The sequence below is a fragment of the Pseudorca crassidens genome, chromosome 1 (assembly GCF_039906515.1).
Source record: "Pseudorca crassidens isolate mPseCra1 chromosome 1, mPseCra1.hap1, whole genome shotgun sequence".
Classification (NCBI taxonomy): Eukaryota; Metazoa; Chordata; class Mammalia; order Artiodactyla; family Delphinidae; genus Pseudorca; species Pseudorca crassidens.
The window spans coordinates 85,771,054-85,790,577 of NC_090296.1; the positions used below are offsets into that span (position 1 = coordinate 85,771,054).

General features: G+C 37.7%; 1 protein-coding gene across 1 annotated transcript in view; it reads right to left on the reverse strand.

The window, feature by feature from the left end:
* EHD4 (EH domain containing 4) overlaps positions 1 to 19,524 on the reverse strand; it is an 89,653-nt gene that overhangs the window by 65,094 nt on the left and 5,035 nt on the right. The gene's annotated exons all lie outside the window — the stretch shown is intronic.

The window sequence follows — 19,524 nt, forward strand, 5'->3', positions numbered from 1 at the left end:
TTCCATCCAGTCATTTTCTGCAGGTATAATTTTTTCTTTATAAAATTGGGATCAAAGCATTTAAACAATTTTGCATCTAGACTTTTCACCATTAGTTTTTCCTCACACCATTAAAAATTATTTGAAAACACAAGTTTTAATGGCTGCATACTATTCTGAGGTGAGTATGCATCAGTTTAGCCTGCCATTTCCTTTCTGTTGGGCATTGAAATAGCTTCCCGTTTCTTGCTATTAAAAATAATGCTGATAGAAAACAAACTTATGGTTACCAAAGGGGAAAGGGCAGGGGGGAGGGTAAATTGGGAGCCTGGGATTAACAGATACACAGTACTATATATAAAATAGATAAGGACCTACAGTACAGCACAGGGAACTACAGTCGATATCTTGTATTAACCCATAATGGAAAAGAATCTGGAAAAGAGTTTATATATATATATATGAATCACTTTGCTGTACACTAGAAACTAACACAACATTCTACATCAACTATACTTCAAATAAATAAATAATGCTGAGATAAATATCTCTGAGGAAGCATCTACTTTAAAAAGTTTTTAGCTTATTTATTTATTTTTATTGAATTATAGTGATTTACAACATTATATTAGTTTCAGGTGTGCAGCACAGTGATCTAGTATTTTTACATATTATATTCCATTAAAAGTTATTACAAGATTACTTTAAATATTTAATCTTCTTTGAGTTATTGAAAAACTAAGTCAGGCCAAGCTTCACTTCCATTTTAAAACTCTATGTCTTCCTTAAGTGTGAAACCTAACTTTTCTTTTCATTTTTGTTTTCCCTTAGTTAAATCATTGACATATTATCACCAGGACTGTTTGTTCAGATAACATCATCCTTGTAACTGCTCTAAGGGAGTGCACCAAGAAAAACTGGAATGGCCTGTTGGACCAAGTATTTGGAACTTGCTGGGTAAAGCCTTTCATACCTCTATTTTTCCAGCTATGAGTGGAATTTAAACTACTTCAGGCTGGGATACGCTGAAGGCACAGTGCTGTCTAACCTATGCCATCATCTGGAGCTGCTCCTCTCCACCTTCCATGCTGCTCTGGAAGGAGGGTGGAAGAAAGGGAAAGGAAGGAAAGGAGAACAAAGGGAGAGGAAGTTTACAGGAATCAAAAGCAGCATACTTCCGTGGGCAGGCCCCGCACCTGCACACCTGCTATCAAGGGGAAATGGCCAGCACATGCTGAGGAAAGAGACAGCAAGCATCCAAACCAAAAACAGCCCTCGCGCAAAAATATATTAAACCCCCACAAGCTATTCAGGGATGCTCCCTCATATAAATAGCCCTCCAAGACTACGGTAAATAATTGTTTCTCCTAAACTCACAGAGTAAGAGAAATAAAAGCAAAATGAAGAAGCAGAGGAACCACGCCCAGTTAAAAAACCAAGAGAATTCCCCTGAAGGAACAAACAATGAAACAGACCTTTTCAGTCTAATGGACACCGAGTTCAAAAAGGAAGCAATGAAAATACTGAAGGAATTAAGAAAGGCTATCGACAAAAATGCAGATTACTGTAAAAAGGAACTAGAAAGTAAAAGGAGGAGCCAAGAAAAATTAGAAAATTAATTTGCTGAGATGAAAGCTGAGCTTAAGCATTGAATAGCAGAATGAATAATGCAGAAGAAAGGACAAGTGATCTGGAAGAGAATAATGGAAACTACCCCATCAAAACAGCAGACAAAAAGCAGAATTAAAAAAAAAATGAAAAAAAAGAAATGAAAGCAATACAAGAGACCTATGGGATAATATAAAGTGGGTCAGTCTATGCATAATAGGGATTCCAGAAGGAGAAGAAAGAGAAAAGGGGATCGAAAATGTATTTGAAGAAATTATGGCTGAAAACTTCCCAAATCTAAAGAAGGAAACAGATATCCAGATATAGGAAGCACAGAGGGTCCCAAACAAGATGAACCCAAACAGACCTACACTAAGACATATTATAATAAAAATGGCAAAAATTAAAGATAAAGAGAGGATTCTAATGGCAGCAAGAGAAAAACAAAGAGTTAATTACAAGGGAACACCCACATGGCTATCACCTGATTTCTCTACAGAAACACTGCAGGCCAGAAGGGAGGGGCAAAATATATTCAAAGTCTTGAAAGGGAAAAACATGTGACCTAGAACACTCCACCCAGCAAGATTATCATTTAAAATAGAAGGAGAAATAAAGAGTTTCTCAGACAAGCAAAAACTAAAAGAATACAGCAATACTAAACCTATCCTAAAAGAAATATTGAAAGGTCTTCTCTAAATAGAAAAGGAGCAGGAAGATATAGGAAGGAGGAAATCACAACTGGAAAGTAAATCACTTAAATTAGCCAGTATACAGATCAAAAAGAAAGAAAAAAAAAAAACCTATTTGTGAAAGCGATGATAAACACAAAGAACATCAAAAGGATAAACATGAAGATGTAAAAAAGGACATCAAAATCATAAAATGTGGGGAAGGAGAGTAAGAAAATGCAGATTTTTTTTTTTTTTTAAGCATGTGTTTGAGCCCATATGACTATCAGTCTAAAGCAAGCAGATAGAGGAAGGGGTTAACATACTTGAAAAACAGGGCAACTACAAATTAAAAACACACAATAGATTCACAAAAACCAAAAAGAAGAGAACACAACCATAAAATAAAAGGAACTAAACCACAAAAAGAAAGGAACAAAGAAGAAACAATCAACTGGAAAACAAGGTTTCAAACGGCAATATGTGTGCATCAATAATTACCTTAAATGTCAATGGACTGAATGCACCAATCAAAAGACATAAAATGGCAGACTGGACTAAAAAAACAAGAGCCTACAATATACTGCCTGTAAGAGACCCACCCTAGGGCAAAGGGCACACATAGATTGAAAGTGAGGGGATGGAAAAAGATATTTCATGCAAACAGAAATGACAAGAAAACAGGAGTTGCAATACTCATATCAGAAAACAAAGACTTTAAAACAAAGGCTATAAAGAAAGATAAAGAAGGGCACTATGTAATGATAAAAAGATCAATACAAGAGGATTTTATACTCATCAACATATATGCACATAATGTAGGAGCACCCAAATACATAAAACAAATACTAACAGACATAAATTGATGGGAATACAGTAATAGTAGGAAACTTTAACACCTCACTCACATCAATGGACAGATCGTCTAGAAGAAAATCAATAAGGCAACAGAGATCCTAAATGATACAATAGAACAGTTAGACTTAATTGATATTTACAGCACATTACGTCCCCAAAAAACAGAATACACATTCTTTTCAAGTGCACATGGAACATTCTCTAGGACTGACCACATACTAAGGCACAAAACTAACCTCAATGAATTTAAGAGTACAGAAATTATTTCAAGCATCGTCTCTGACCACAATGACCTGAAACTAGGAATCAACCATGGGAAAAGAAATGAGAAAAAAAAACGACTACATGGAGACTGAACAACATGTTACTAAAAAAAACAATGGGTCAACGAAGAAATCAAAAAGGAAATTTAAAAAATACCTTGAGACAAATGACAATGAAAACACAGCCATACAAAATCTATGGGATACTGCAAAAGCAGTTCTTAGAGGGAAGTTCATAGTGACACAGGCCTGCCTCACAAAATGAGAAAAATCTCAAATAAACAACCTAAACTACCACCTAAAAGAATTAGAAAAAGAAGAACAAACAAAACCTAAAGTCAGCAGAAGGAAGGAAATAATAAAAATCACGGAAGAAATAAATAAAATTGAGATTTAAAAAACAACAGAAATAGCCAATAAACCAAGAGCTGGTTCTTTGAAAGGGTAAACAAAATTGATAAACCTCTGGCCAGGCTCACCAAGAAAAGAGAGAGAACCCAAATAAACAAAATAAGAAATGAAAAAGGAGAAATCTTAACTGATACCGGAGAAATACAAAACACCATAAGAGAATACCATGCACAATTATATGCCAACAAATTTGACAGCCTAGAAGAAATGGACAACTTTCTAGAAATATACAGCCCATCAAAAGGGAATCAAGAAGAAATAGATGATTTGAATAGACTGATCACTAAAAGTAAAATCGAATCTGTAATTAAAAAAAACTCCCTACAAACAAAAGTCCAAGACCAGGGACTTCCCTGGTAGTGCAGAGGTTAATGATCCGCCTGCCAATACATGGGACATGGGTTCAAGCCCTGGTCCAGGAAGATCCCACATGCCGCAGAGCAACTAAGCCTGTGCGCCACAACTACTGGGCCTGTGCTCTAGAGCCCACGTGCCACAACTACTGAAGCCCATGTGCCTAGAGCCTATGCTCCACAACAAGAGAAGCCACCACAATAAGAAGCCCGTGCACTGCAATGAAGAGTAGCCCCCACTCACCACAACTAGAGAAAGCCTGTGTGTAGCAACGAAGGCCCAACACAGCCAAAAATAAATAAATAAATTTATATTTAAAAAAATAGTCCAAGACCAGATGGTTTCATGAATGAATTCTACCAAACACACAAAGAACTTATATTATTTTCAAACTCTTCCAAAAGACTGAAGATGAGGGAACACTCTCAAAGACATTCTATGAAGCCACCATCACTGTGATACCAAAACCAGCAAAGATAACACCAAAAAAGAAAATTACATGCCAATATCTTTGATGAATATAGATGCAAAAATTCTCAACAAAATATTAGCAAAACAAATCCAACAACACATAAAAAAGGTCATACACCACAACCAAGGTGGGATTCATCCCAAGTTCACAGGATGGCTCAACATACACAAATCAATCAATGTGATACACCACATAAATAAAAGTTAAAAACCACATGATCATCTCAATAGATGCAGAAAAAGCATTTGAAAAAACTCAACATCGATTCATGATAAAAACTCTCACCAAAGTGGGTAAAGAGGGAACACATCTCACATAATAAAAGCCATTTATGACAAACCCACAGCCAATATAATACTCAATGGTGAAAAGCCGAAAGTCTTCCCACTAAAATCTGAAACAAGACAAGGATGCCCACCCTCACCACTTCTATTTGACATAGTATTGGAAGTCCTAGTCACAACAGTTAGACAAGAAAAAGAAATAAAAGGTATCCGAATTGGAAGGGAAGAGGTGAAATTGTCACTATATGCACATGACATGATACTGTATATAGAAAACCCTAAGGACTCCACCCAAAAACTACTATAGATCTAATAAATGAATTTAGCCAAGTAGCAGGATATACAAGATTAACATTCAGAAATTGACTGCATTTCTTTACACTAACAATGAAATATCAGAAAGGGAATGTAAAAAAACAATACCTTTTAAAATCACACACACACACACACACACACAAAATACCTAGGAATAAACCTGACCAAGGAGGTGAAAGACTTATACGCTGAGAACTATAAAACATTAATAAAGGAAATTAAAGAGGATTCAAAGAAATGGAAAGATATACCATGCTCTTGGATTGGAAGAATTAATATTGTTAAAATGGCTATGCTACCCAAAGGAATCTACAGATTTAATGCAATCCTTATCAAATTACCCATGACATTTTTCACAAAACTAGAATAATCAAAAAATTTATATGGAACCATATAAACCATATTGCCAAAGCAATCCTGGGGGGGGTAGAAAACAAAGCAGGAGGCATAACTCTCCCAGACTTTAGACAATACTACAAAGCTACAATAAACAAAACAGTGCGGTATTGGTACAAAAATAGACATACGGATCAATGGAACAGAATAGAGAGCCCAGAAATAAACCTACACACCTACAGTCAATTAATCTTCAAAAAAGGAGGCAAGAATATAAAACGGGAAAAAGTCTCTTCAGCAAGTGTTGCTGGGAAAGTTGGACAGCTGCTTGTAAATCTGATGAAGTTAGAACACAACCTCACAGCATGCACAAAAATAAACTCAAAATGGCTTATAGACTTAAACATAAGACATGACACCATAAAACTCCTAGAAGAGAGCATAGGCAAAACATTCTCTGACATAAATTGTACCAATGTTTTCTTAGATCAGTCTCCCACGGCAATAGAAATAAAAACAAAAATAAACAAATGGGACCTAATCAAACTTACAAGCTTTTGCACAACAAAGGAAATCATTAAAACAAAAATGAAAACAAAAAGACAACCTAGGAATGGGAGAAAACATTTGCAAATGATGTGACTGACAAGGGCTTAATCTCCAAAATACACAAACAGCTCATACAACTCAACAACAAAAAAACACCCAACCCAACTGAAAGATAGGCAGAAGACCTTAACAGACATTTCTCTAAAGAAAACATACAGATGGCCAATAGGCACATGAAAAGATGCTCAACATCACTAATTATTAGAGAAATGCAAATTAAAACTATGATAAGGTATCACTTCACACCAGTCAGAATGGCCATCATTAAAAAGTCTACAAATAACAAAAGCTGGAGAGGGTATGGAGAAAAGGGAACCCTCCTCTACTGTTGGTGGGAACGTAAGTTGGTACAGCCACTATGGAAAACAGTATGGCAGTTACTCAAAAAACTAAAAGTAGAATTACCATATGATCTAGCAATCCTACTCCTGGGCATATTCCTGGACAAAATCATAATTCAAAAAGATACATGCACCCCTATGTTAATAGCACCACTATTCACAATAGCCAAAACATGGAAACAACCTAAATGTCCACTGACAGATGAATGGATAAAGAAGATATGGTACAGGGCTTCCCTGGTGGCGCAGTGGTTGAGAGTCCGCCTGCCGATGCAGGAGACACGGGTTCGTGACCTGATCCGGGAGGATCCCGCGTGCCGCGGAGCGGCTGGGCCCGTGGGCCATGGCCGCTGAGCTTGCGCGTCCGGAGCCTGTGCTCCTCAACGGGAGAGGCCACGGCAGTGAGAGGCCCGCATACCGCAAAAAGAAACAACCAAACAAAAAAAAAAAAAAAAAAAGAAGATATGGTACATATATATAATGGAATACTACTAAGCCATAAAAAGAATGAAATAATGCCATTTGCAGCAACATGGATGCAACTAGACATTATTATACTAAGTGAAGTATGTCAGAAAGAGAAAGACAATTACCATATGATATCACTTATATGTGGAATCTAAAATATGGCACAAATGAACTTATCTACAAAACAGAAATAGACCTACAGACAGAGATCAGACTTGCGGTTGCCAAGGGGGCGGTCGGGTGGGGTGAGAGAGATGGACTGGGAGTTTAGGATTGGTAGATGCAAACTATTACATTTAGAATGGATAAACACCAAGGTCCTACTGTATAGCACAGGGAACTATAACCAATCTCCTGGGATAAACCAAAATGGAAAAGAATATATAGGATTATTCCATAAACAAGGTTAAAAAATAAAAAACCAAAACAAGAATACTTTCAAAACAGATTTTACTTCCAAGTGGATTAAAGAGTTAAATATTTTTAAAAATCTATTTAAAAAAAGAAAATACAGGTGAATATTTTCTAAATCTTAGGATAAACAAGGATTTCCTAGGCATAAGAGAGATAAAAGACATCTTCTATGGAGGAAAAAAATGCTAGATTTGACCACAAATGTTACATATTTCTGCACGTCAAAAATTATCATAAAAATTAAAAAAGCAAACCTCAAACTGGAAAAAAAACTTATAGTAACAATGACAAAGGACTGACAGCCATTACTGAGTAAAATATTTAAATATCTGCAAGATAAAGACTAATACTCCAAATGAAAATTGGTCCAAGTTCATATACAATTCACAAAAAAATATAGATGTTGGCTATATATTTTATGAGTTCAGCTTCACTAGAGATAAAAAAAAAGAAACTTTTTCCTATCATATTTATTTGTTTTTAATAGTAATACTTAGTTTTATCAATGGTTTAATGAAATAATAATCCTTATATTAGACTCCCTAATGGGAGTCTAATTTGAAATAACTTTTCTGAATAGGAATATATATACACACACGGACACTCCTTTGTGTGTGTGTGTGTACATATATATTTAATATATACAGCATACACACACACACACACACACAAAGTACATCTGTCAAGAGTATATATAGGGACTTCCCTGGTGGCGCAGTAGTTAAGAAACCGCCTACCAATGCAGGGGTCACGGATTCAAGCCCTGGTCTGGGAAGATCCCACATGCTGCAGAGCACCTAAGCCCGTGTGCCACAACAACTGAGCCTGCACTCTAGAGCCCGCAAGCCACAGCTACTGAGCTTGTGCACAACTACTGAAGCCTGCGTGCCTAGAGCCCATGCTCCACAACAAGAGAAGCCATCACAATGAGAAGCCCTTGCACTGCAACGAAAAGGAGGCCCTGCTCGCTGCAACTAGAGAAAGCCTGTGTGCTGCAACCAAGACCCAATGCAGCCAAAAATAAATAAATAAATTAAATTAATTAGTATAAAAATGAGTATATATAAACTTGAAAAATATTCATAACTTCTGATGCAGTAATTCATGCTCAGACAGCTATTCTAAGAAAAAAGCTAGATATACTAAGATTTATAGCCAAGAGTATTCATTGCAATATTAGGCATAACAGCATAAAATTAAAAACAATGTTCCTATAGAAATCAGTTGTATTTCTTTACAATAGTAATGAAATATCAGAAAGGGAATGTAAAAAAAAAAAAAAAAAACTTTCAAAATCGTGCCCCCCAAAATAAAATACTTAGGAATAAACTGGACCAAGGAGGTGAAAGACATCTGCTGAGAACTATAAAACATTAATAAAGGAAACTGAAGATGATTCAAAGAAATGGAAAGATATACAATGCTCTTGGATTGGAAGAACAAATATTGTTAAAATAACATACTACCCATGCAGATTTAATGTGATCCCTATCAAATTACCCATGACATTTTTCACAGAACTAGAACAAATCCTAAAATTTATATGGAACCATCAAATCAAAGCAATCTTGAATTGCCAAAAGCAATCTTGAAGAAAAAGAACAAAGCAGCAGTCATAACCCTCCTAGACTTCAGACAATACTACAAAGCTACAGTAATCAAAACAGCGTGGTATTAGAACAAAAACAGACTTAGGGGTCAATGGAACAGAATAGAGAGCCCAGAAATAAACCCAAACACCTACAGTCAATTAATCTTTGACAAAGGAGGCAAGAATATAAAACGGGAAAAAGAGAGTCTCTTCAGCAAGTGCTGTTGGTAAAGTTGGATAGCCACATGTAAATCTGATGAAGTTAAAACACACCCTCTCACCAAATACAAAAATAAACTCAAAATGACTTGAAGACTTAAACATAAGACATGACACCATAAAACTCCTAGAAGAGAGCATAGGCAACAATTCTCTGACATAAATTGTACCAGTGTTTTCTTGTGTCAGTCTCCCAAGGCCATAGAAATAAAAACAAAAATAAACAAATGGGACCTAATCAAATTTATAAGCTTTTGCACAACAAAGGTAACCATAAAAAAACAAAAAGACAACCTATGGAATGGGAGAAAATATTTCCAAGTGATGCAACCGACAAAGGCTTAATTTCCAAAATATACAAACAGCTCATGCGACACAACAACAAAAAACAAACAACCCAATTGAAAAATGGGCAACACCTAAATAGACATTTCTCCAAAGAAGAAATACAAATGGCCAGTAGGCACATGAAAAGATTCTCAACATCACTAATTATTAGAGAAATGCAAGTCAAAACTACATGAGGTACCACCTCACACCGGTCAGAACGGCCATCATTAAAAACTCTACAAATAACAAATGATGGACAGGATGCTGAGAAAAGGGAATACTTCTACACTGTTCGTGGGAATGTAAGTTGGTACAGCCACTGTGGAAAACAGTATGCTGGTTCCTCAGAAAACTAAAAATAGAATTACCATATGATCCAGCAATCCCTCTCCTGGGCATATTCCCAGACAAGACTTTAATCCAAAAAGATACACGCACCCCCATGTTCACAGCACCACTATTCACAACAGCCAAGACACGAAACCACCTAAATGTCCATCGACAGATGAATGGATAAAGAAGATGTGGTATATATATACAATGGAATACTACTCAGCCAAAATCAAATAATGCTATTTGCAACAACATGGATGCAGCTAGAGATTATCATACTAAGTGAAGTCAGAGAAAGGCAGATACCATATGATATCACTTATATGTGGAATCTAAAATATGACACAAATGAACCTATCTTCAAAACAGAAAGAGACTCACAGACATAGAGAATGGACTTGTGGCTGCCAAGGGGGAGGGGGCTGGGGAAGGGATGGAGTGGGAGGTTGGGGTTAGCAGATGTAAGGTATTATATGTGGAATGGATAAACAACAAGGTCCTACTGTACAGCACAGAGAACTATATTCAGTATCCTACAATAAACTATAATGGAAAAGAATATAAAAAAGAATGTATATATATGTATAACTGAATCACTTTGCTGTACAGCAGAAATTAACACATTGTAACTGAAATGAAAACTACATTAGAAGGAATGAATAGCAGAATAACTGAGGCAGAACAACAGATAAGTGACCTGGAAGACACAATGGTGGAACTCACTGCTGCGGAACAGAATAAAGAACAAAGAATGAAAAGAAATGAAGACAGCCTAAGAGACCTCTGGGACAGCATTAAACACAACAACATTCGCATTATAGGGGTCCCAGAAGGAGAAGACAGAGAGAAAGAACCTGAGAAAATATCTGAAGAGATTATAGTCAAAAACTTCCATAACATGGGAAAGGAAGTAGCCACCCAAGTCCAGGAAGCACAGCGAGTCCCATACAGGATAAACCCAAGGAGAAACACGCTGAGACACATAGTAATCAAATTGGCAAAAATTAAAGACAAAGAAAAATTATTGAAAGCAGCAAGGGAAAAACAACAAATAACATACAAGGGAACTCCCATAAGGTTAACAGCTGATTTCTCAGCAGAAGCTCTACAAGCCAGAAGGGTGTGGCATGATATACTTAAAGTGATGAAAGGGAGGAAGCTACAACCAAGACTACTCTACCCGGCAAGAATCTCATTCAGATTCGATGGAGAAATCAAAAGCGTTACAGACAAGCAAAAGCTAAGAGAATTCAGCATCACCAAACCAGCTCTACAACAAATGCTAAAAGAACTTCTCTAAGTGGGAAACATAAGAGAAGAAAAGGACCTACAAAACCAAACCCAAAACAATTAAGAAAATGGGCATAGGAACATACATATTGATAATTATCTTAAACGTGAAAGGATTAAATGCTCCAAGCAAAAGACACAGGCTTGCTGAATGGATACGAAAACAACACCCATATATATGCTGTCTACAAGAGACTCACTTCAGACCTAGGGACACATACAGACTGAAAGTGAGGGGATGGAAAAAGATATTCCATGCAAATGGAAATCAAAAGAAAGCTTGAGCAGCTATACTCATATCAGATAAAAAAGACTTTAAAATAAAGAATGTTACAAGAGACAAGAAAGAACACTCAATAATGATCAAGGGATCAATCCAAGAAGAAGATATAACAATTATAAATATATATGCACCCAACATAGGAGCACCTCAATACATAAGGCAACTGCTAACAGCTATAAAAGAGGAAATTGACAGTAACATAATAATAGTGGGGGACTTTAACACCTATGGACAGATCATCCAAAATGAAAATAAATAAGGAAACAGAAGCTTTAAATGACACAATAGACCAGATAGATTTGATATTTATAGGACGTTCCATCAAAAAACAGCAGATTACACTTTCTTCTCAAGGGCTCACAGAACATTCTCCAGGATAGGTCACATCTTGGGTCACAACTCAAGCCTCAGTAAATTTGAGAAAATTGAAATCATATCAAGCATATGTTCTGACCATAATGCTGTGAGATTAGACATGAATTACAGGGGAAAAACACAAACACATGGAGGCTAAAAATACGTTACTAGATAACCAATAGATCACTGAAGAAATCAAAGAGGAAATCAAAAAATACCTAGAGAAAAATGACAATGAAAACACGATGATCCAAAACCTATGGGATACAGCAAAAGCAGTTCTAAGAGGGAAGTTTATAGCTATACAAGCCTACCTCAAGAAACAAGAAAAATCTCAAGTAAACAATCTAACATTACACCTAAAGGAACCAGAGAAAGAAGAACAAACAAAACCCAAAGTTAGAAGAAGGAAAGAAATCATAAAGATCAGAGCAGAAATAAATGAAATAGAAACAAAGAAAACAACAGCAAAGATCAATAAAACTAAAAGCTGGTTCTTTGAGAAGATAAACAGAATTGATAAACCATTAGCCAGACTCATCAAGAAAAAGAGGGAGAGGACTCAAATCAATAAAATTAGAAATGAAAAACGAGAAGTTACAACAGACACCACAGAAATACAAAGCACCCTAAGAGACTACTACAAGCAACTCTATGCCAATAAAATGGACAACGTGGAAGAAATGCGCAAATTCTTAGAAAGGTATAACTTTCCAATACTGAACCCGGAAGACACAGAAAATATGAACAGACCATTCACAAGTAATTAAATTGAAACTGTGATTAAAAATCTTCCAACAAACAAAAGTCCAGGACCAGATGGCTTCACAGGTGAATTCTATCAAACATTTAGAGGAGAGCTAACAGTCACTCTTCTCAAACTCTTCCAAAAAATTGCAGAGGCAGGAATACTCCCAAACTCATTCTATGAGGCCACCATCACCCTGATACCAAAACAGACAAAGATACTACAAAAAAAGAAAATTACAGACCAATATCACTGATGAATATAGATGCAAAAATCCTCAACAAAATACCAGCAAACAGAATCCAACAACACATTAATAGGATCATACACCATCATCAAGTGGGATTTATCCCAGGGATGCAAGGATTCTTCAATATATGCAAATCAATCGATGTGATACACCATATTAACAAATTGAAGAATAAAAACCATATGATCATCTCAATAGATGCAGAAAAAGCTTATGACAAAATTCAACACCCATTTATGATAAAAACTCTCCAGAAAGTGGGCATAGAGGGAACCTACCTCAACATAATAAAGGCCATATACGACAAACCCACAGCAAACATCATTCTCAATGGTGAAAAACTGAAAGCATTTCCTCTAAGATCAGGAACAAGACAAGGATATCCACTCTCACCACTATTATTCAACATAGTTTTGGAAGTCCTAGCCACAGCAGAGAAGAAAAAGAAAGAAAAGGAATACAAATTGGAAATGAAAAGTAAAACTGTCACTCCTTGCAGATGACATGATACTATACATAGAGAATCCTAAAAATGCCACCAGAAAACTACTAGAGCTAATCACTGAATTTGTTTAAGTTGCAGGATACAAAATTAATGCACAGAAATCTCTTGCATTCCTATACACTAATGATGAAATATCTGAAAGAGAAATTATGGAAACACTCTCATTTACCATTGCAACAGAAAGAAATACCTAAAATACCTAGGAATAAACCTACCTAGGGAGACAAAAGACCTGTATGCAGAAAACTATAAGACACTGATGAAAGAAATTAAAGATGATACTAACAGCTGGAGATATATACCACGTTCTTGGATTGGAAGAATCAATATTGTGAAAATGACTATACTACCCAAAAGCAATCTACAGATTCAATGCAATCCCTATCAAATTACCAATGGCATTTTTTATGGAACTGGAACAAATAATCTTAAAATTTGTATGGAGACACAAAAGACCCCAAATAGCCAAAGCAGTCTTGAAGTAAAAAAACGGAGCTGTAAGAATCAGACTCCCTGACTTCAGACTATACCACAAAGCTACAGTAATCAAGACAATATGGTACTGGCACAAAAACAGAAACATAGATCAATGGAACAAGATAGAAAGCCCAGAGGTAAACCCATGCACCTATGTTCAACTAATCTATGACAAAGGAGACAAAGATATACAGTGGAGAAAAGACAGTCTCTTCAATAAGTGGTGCTGGGAAAACTGGACAGCTACATGTAAAAGAATGAAGTTAGAACACTCCCTAACACCATACACAAAAATAAAGTCAAAATGGATTAGAGACCTAAATGTAAGACTGGACACTATAAAACTCTTAGAGGAAAACATAGGAAGAACACTCTTTGACATAAATCACAGCAAGATCTTTTTTGATCCACCTCCTAGAGTACTGGAAATAAAAACAAAAATAAACAAATGGGACCTAATGAAACTTAAAAGCTTTTGCACAGCAAAGGAAACCATAAACAAGACGAAAAGACAACCCTCAGAATGGGAGAAAATATTTGCAGACTAATCAACAAAGGATTAATCTCCAAAATATATAAACAGCTAATGCAGCTCAATATTAAAGAAACAAACAACCCAATCCAAAAATGGGCAGAAGACCTAAATAGACATTTCTCCAAAGAAGAAATACAGATGGCCAAGAAGCACATGAATAGCTGCTCAACATCGCTAATTATTAGAGAAATGCAAATCAAAACTACAATGAGGTATCACCTCACACCAGTTAGAATGGGCATCATCAGAAAATCTACAAACAACAAATGCTGGAGAGGGTGTGGAGAAAAGGGAGCCCTCTTGCACTGTTGGTGGGAAATGTAAATTGATATGGCCACTATGGAGAACAGTATGGAAGTTCCTTAAAAAACTAAAAATAGAATTACCATATGACCCAGCAATCCCACTACTGGGCATATACCCAGAGAAAACCATAATTCAAAAAGACACATGCACCCCAATGTTCACTGCAGCACTATTTACAATAGCCAGATCACGGAAGCAACCTAAATGCCCATTGACAGACGAATGGATAAAGAAGATGTGGTACATATATACAATGGAATATTACTCAGCCAGAAATTGAGTCATTTGTTGAGACATGGATGGATCTAGAGACTGTCAGAGAGAGTGAAGTAAGTCAGAAAGGGAAAAACAAATATCGTATATTAACGCATGTATGTGGAACCTAGAAAAATGGTACAGATGAACCGGTTTGCAGGGCAGAAGTTGAGACACAGATGTAGAGAACAAACGTATGGACACCAAGGGGGGAAAACCGCGGTGGGTGGTGTGCTGAATTGGGTGATTGGGATTGACATGTATACACTGATGTGTATAAAACTGATGACTAATAAGAACCTGCAGTATAAAAAAACAAACCAAAAAAACAACTAATACTAAACTTTCTTTGGGTTATTTGTATGGAAATATGTTAATATAACTGTTTCAGACATTACATGAAATTTCTAAAAATCTTATATGTTCTGGGATAATGTTATGTCATAATTCTAATTACTTTAAAATGTATATCTCAGAAATAACTAAATTTCCTTGTCAATTACATTATTATGAACTTTCATCAAATCTTTAACTGTGGTCATTTTTAAGTCTTTTGTCATTTACAGACAGTTCTGGGTGTACTCTGATGCTTTTGCAAAAATGTTCCTATAAAAGGGTTTCATCTTCAGGGAATTCATGGAAAAGACTGACAAGTACAGGTTTCTGGTAACTGACTATACTGCTGAATTGAATGAATGAGCATTTTCAGAACTCTAATGGAAAACTGATGAATTCATAAAAGTGCTAACAAAAGATCAAGATTAAAAAAAATTAATTACATGGGACTGAGTGTACTGATGAGGATGATTATAATTTTTGTGACTTTCTGTTTGAATTTAAAAAAAAGACCCAACACAGCCATAAATAAATAAATATTAAAAGAAAAAAAACTCACTGGATTTTCCAACTTGAATATTGGGATTGAAATAAAAACATATCAAAATCAAAAAAAAAGAAATTAACACATTGTAAATCAACTATATTTCAATTAAAAACTGGGAAAAATATTAAAAACAATGTTCCAAGCTTTATGATAGAATATGATGCAAACATTATTTTTGAAGATTACTTAATGACAGCAGAAAAAATGCATCATATCGTATTAAGTGAAAAAGGCTGTTTATTAAACTGCATTTATTGCATAATCCCCAGTTTTGTAATCATGACTTCTATGTCTTCTTCTACGTCAGCTGCTAAAAATGTGAACAGATGGAGCTTGGACCATATGCCATGGAAGGTCCACCACAGTAAGCCTCTCTCTTCAAGCTTGATGGTTCTAGTGTCATGATTCCATCAACTGAATATTCGTGTAGCAACGGCTCTCTAATGTTTCCTGGGGGAGGCTGCCTAAGAATCACCTTGAGATATAGTTTATAAAAACAAAAAACAGATTTCTCAGTCTCATCCACAGAGATTCCAATTCATAAGGTCTGGGATGAAGCCCTGGAATCTGTTTCCGAAGGTGTCCTGGTGATCCTGACCCACAGACAGATCCAGGAACCACAGCTCTCTAGTTCACAATTTTCCAAGGTTTTGAAAAGTACATTGAATGCCTTTTAGAAGTAAGCTTCTAGATGTCACTTCTCCTAATCCTCGGGTACCGCTGCCCTTTGTCAGGTAGACGATGTAATGAGTGGATGAGAGGCCAACCTACGGCGTCTCGCCGAGCTGACTGATGCTGCCAATGCCACACTCAACCTGGCCGGTACCGCCCCCCTCCCCCCGAATCCTTGCTCCAAGTCCTGCCTCCTCTTGGGCTTCTGAAATGCCAGCCGCTCCCCCTCCACGGGCCCCTTCCATCAACTTCTAACTCTGCTGAGGCCATGCTCATCAACCAAACCTCCGGAATGCCTGTGACCAGGGCACGATTCCTCGCCTTCAGTGCCCAGCTGCTGAGAGTTTTCTATATTTGACGCTTCACCTCCCACTCATTCCTCAACCCTCTGCCACCTGGCTTCCATCACCACCACCTACTGACTCTTACCAAGGTCACCCTGGCTCCTGGTGGCTAATCCACTGGTTCCGCTTCCCCAAGGCAGCTGATGCTGCTGACCACCCAGCCCTCGTTCCCTGGCTTTTGTAGGGGTCGTCTTCTGTTTCACCTGTCTAGCGTCCATTTCCCCTATTTGATAGCCGTGCCCTGAGAAGCTGCCTCTCCCCACCCTTAGTCCGTGAGGTTTGGGGGCTGACCACCCCACTCCAGGCACGGGTACTTCATTCCCCTGGCTCGAGAGACTGGTGCAAGGATGGGCAGATGGCCAAAGTTGAGCCAATAAAACTCAAACCTGAGACTTTCCGTGAAACTATGGGGAAAGGGGTTCTCTTTTTTCCTACTGGGGTTGCTGAGCCGGCAGAATGTGAGTCTGGAATTAGAGAGGGTCTGCCCACCCCACGAGGAACTGCCTGAGAAGGAAGCCAGCATGAGGAAGGCAGCAGAGCTGAGACAGCGAGTCCTGATGGCACCACGTGGGGTCCTAGGCCAGGCCTGAAGCCAGCACAGCCTGGTTCAAACACTTTTGTGAGAAAAGGTATACCTTTTTTTTTTTTTAACAGATTTTATTTTTTAGAGCGGTTTTACGTTCACAGCAAAATTGAGTGGACAATACAGAGGTTTCCCACACACCCCCTGCCTTGACATATGCATCGCCTCCCCCATCATCAACATCCCCCAATAGAGTGGTGCGCTTATCACAACTGATGAACCCACCCTGACACAGCATTATCACCAAGAGTCCACAGTTTACATTAGGGTTCACTCTTGGTGATGTACATTCTATGGGCTAAGGTATACCTTTTTACTTAAGATTTTTTTAGTTGAATTGCTGTCACTTGCAAGCAAAACAGCCCTAAGATGGCTCTGAACCATCATCCTCCCCTGGCATTACTCCACCTACCTGGTGACATTTTCCCCAGCGTCTCCACAAGCTCCTCTTCCTCTCATTCCAGACCCATGTCTGACCCCTCACGGACTCTACACCTGGGTGTCCACTTACGCACAGGCTTAAATCTAAACTCGTAAGTATGCCCCTACTCTTCCTCCTCTTGTGTCCCCATCTCAGCGGATAGCTCAACCACCTACCCGGTTACCCAAACCTGGGCCTCATCAGTGACACTTTCTCACTTTCCCTTCCCCGTCTCCTTGGGGCAGCAAATTCTGGCTCATTCCGTAGGGTTCAGCTTTTAGGTTGTATCCTCAGGGAGGCCTTTTCCAACATCCAAACCTGCAGGAAGGGTCCCTCCTATGCACCCATCCCAAACTGTGCTTTAGTGTCACAGCTCTTGTCACCCAGAGCCCTCACAGTTTGATTCTTCTCCATAGTCTGTGATAGCTGGACCCATCCCTGAAATCAATAGTATTTGAATAAAGAAACACTAGGCTGTGCAGGTATGATCTTATATTGTATATTGTAAATAAAGTCTATTGTTTGGTGAAAATTAAATATTTCAGTATCTCGGCGAGATCTGTAAAAGGTATGGTACTTGACACACGCTACTATGATTTTCAGGGGTCCAGCACTTGAATGGGGGTGAGAACCACTCAACTGGACACACAGTGTTTCCCTAAAGGAACTTTTTAAGATTATTTTTGATGTGGACCATTTAGTTTTGAAGTCTTTACTGAATTTGTTACAATATTGCTTCTGTTTTATGTTTTGTTTTTTTGGCCCCAAGGCATGTGGGATCTCAGCTCCCTGACCAGGGATCGAACCCGCACCCCCTGCATTGGAAGGTGAAGTCTTAACCACTGGACCACCAACCAGACTGCCTCCTAGTGAGTGCCTTCACTTCTCTTTAATAACTGAGTCTAGAGCCTATCAAAGGAATGGAGCAGAGCTTTGTCCTTAAAATCTATTTCCCCCCATTTTTGAAAACTGGGACATTTGTCTGCTTCCAATTTTCTGATACTTTGCATATTCTTCATAATTTCTTACAAATCACCAAACACAGTCCTTAGAGCACAACTGCAAGTTCGTCCTATAAGGGCCTCCCATCTATCTATCCAACCGGGTATTTACTCGGTCTTGCCTGTGCCAGGCCCTGGAGAGCTCCTCGCAGTCTGGGTTTGAGTCCCTCTCAAACATGGCTGGGCTCCCTTTACCATCCCTGGGGCATTTTCTTTGAGAGAAAAGGAGGAAGCCAAATAATAGCTGAGTAGTTCTGCTTTCTGTTAATGTTATAGCAAGAGTTCCAAGCAGTGAGCCTATCACTTCCTGATTCTTTTTCTTGTTCTAATCATACCTAAAAAGGCTTTTTTATTGTCTGAGGCATTTTTGCCCTCTCAGCCCACTCACTCCAGCTTCTTAGTGCTTTGTACTGTCCATAAACCTTGTTTTCACCCTTGTGTGTAGAAACCCTGCTCCCTTTTCCCCTATTAATGCTATATTTAATATTTAAAGTTTTAAAGCATAATTATTTTTTCAAGCATTTTATAGGAAACCATCATACCTTGATTTTACTAACTTGAGTGTTATGAAGAATGTACCTTTATACACTGACAAGACCATACAAGGAAACAAGCGTAGGGATGGTGCAATGGCTATTTGTACTCCTTTTTTCTCGGGTCTACTCCTTAGTTCCTTCTGTCCTTGTGTTCTTTCAGCTTATTCCCACTTTTTTTTTCATTCGTTTTCTTTCTGGCATCCATTTTTATTTTAAATTATT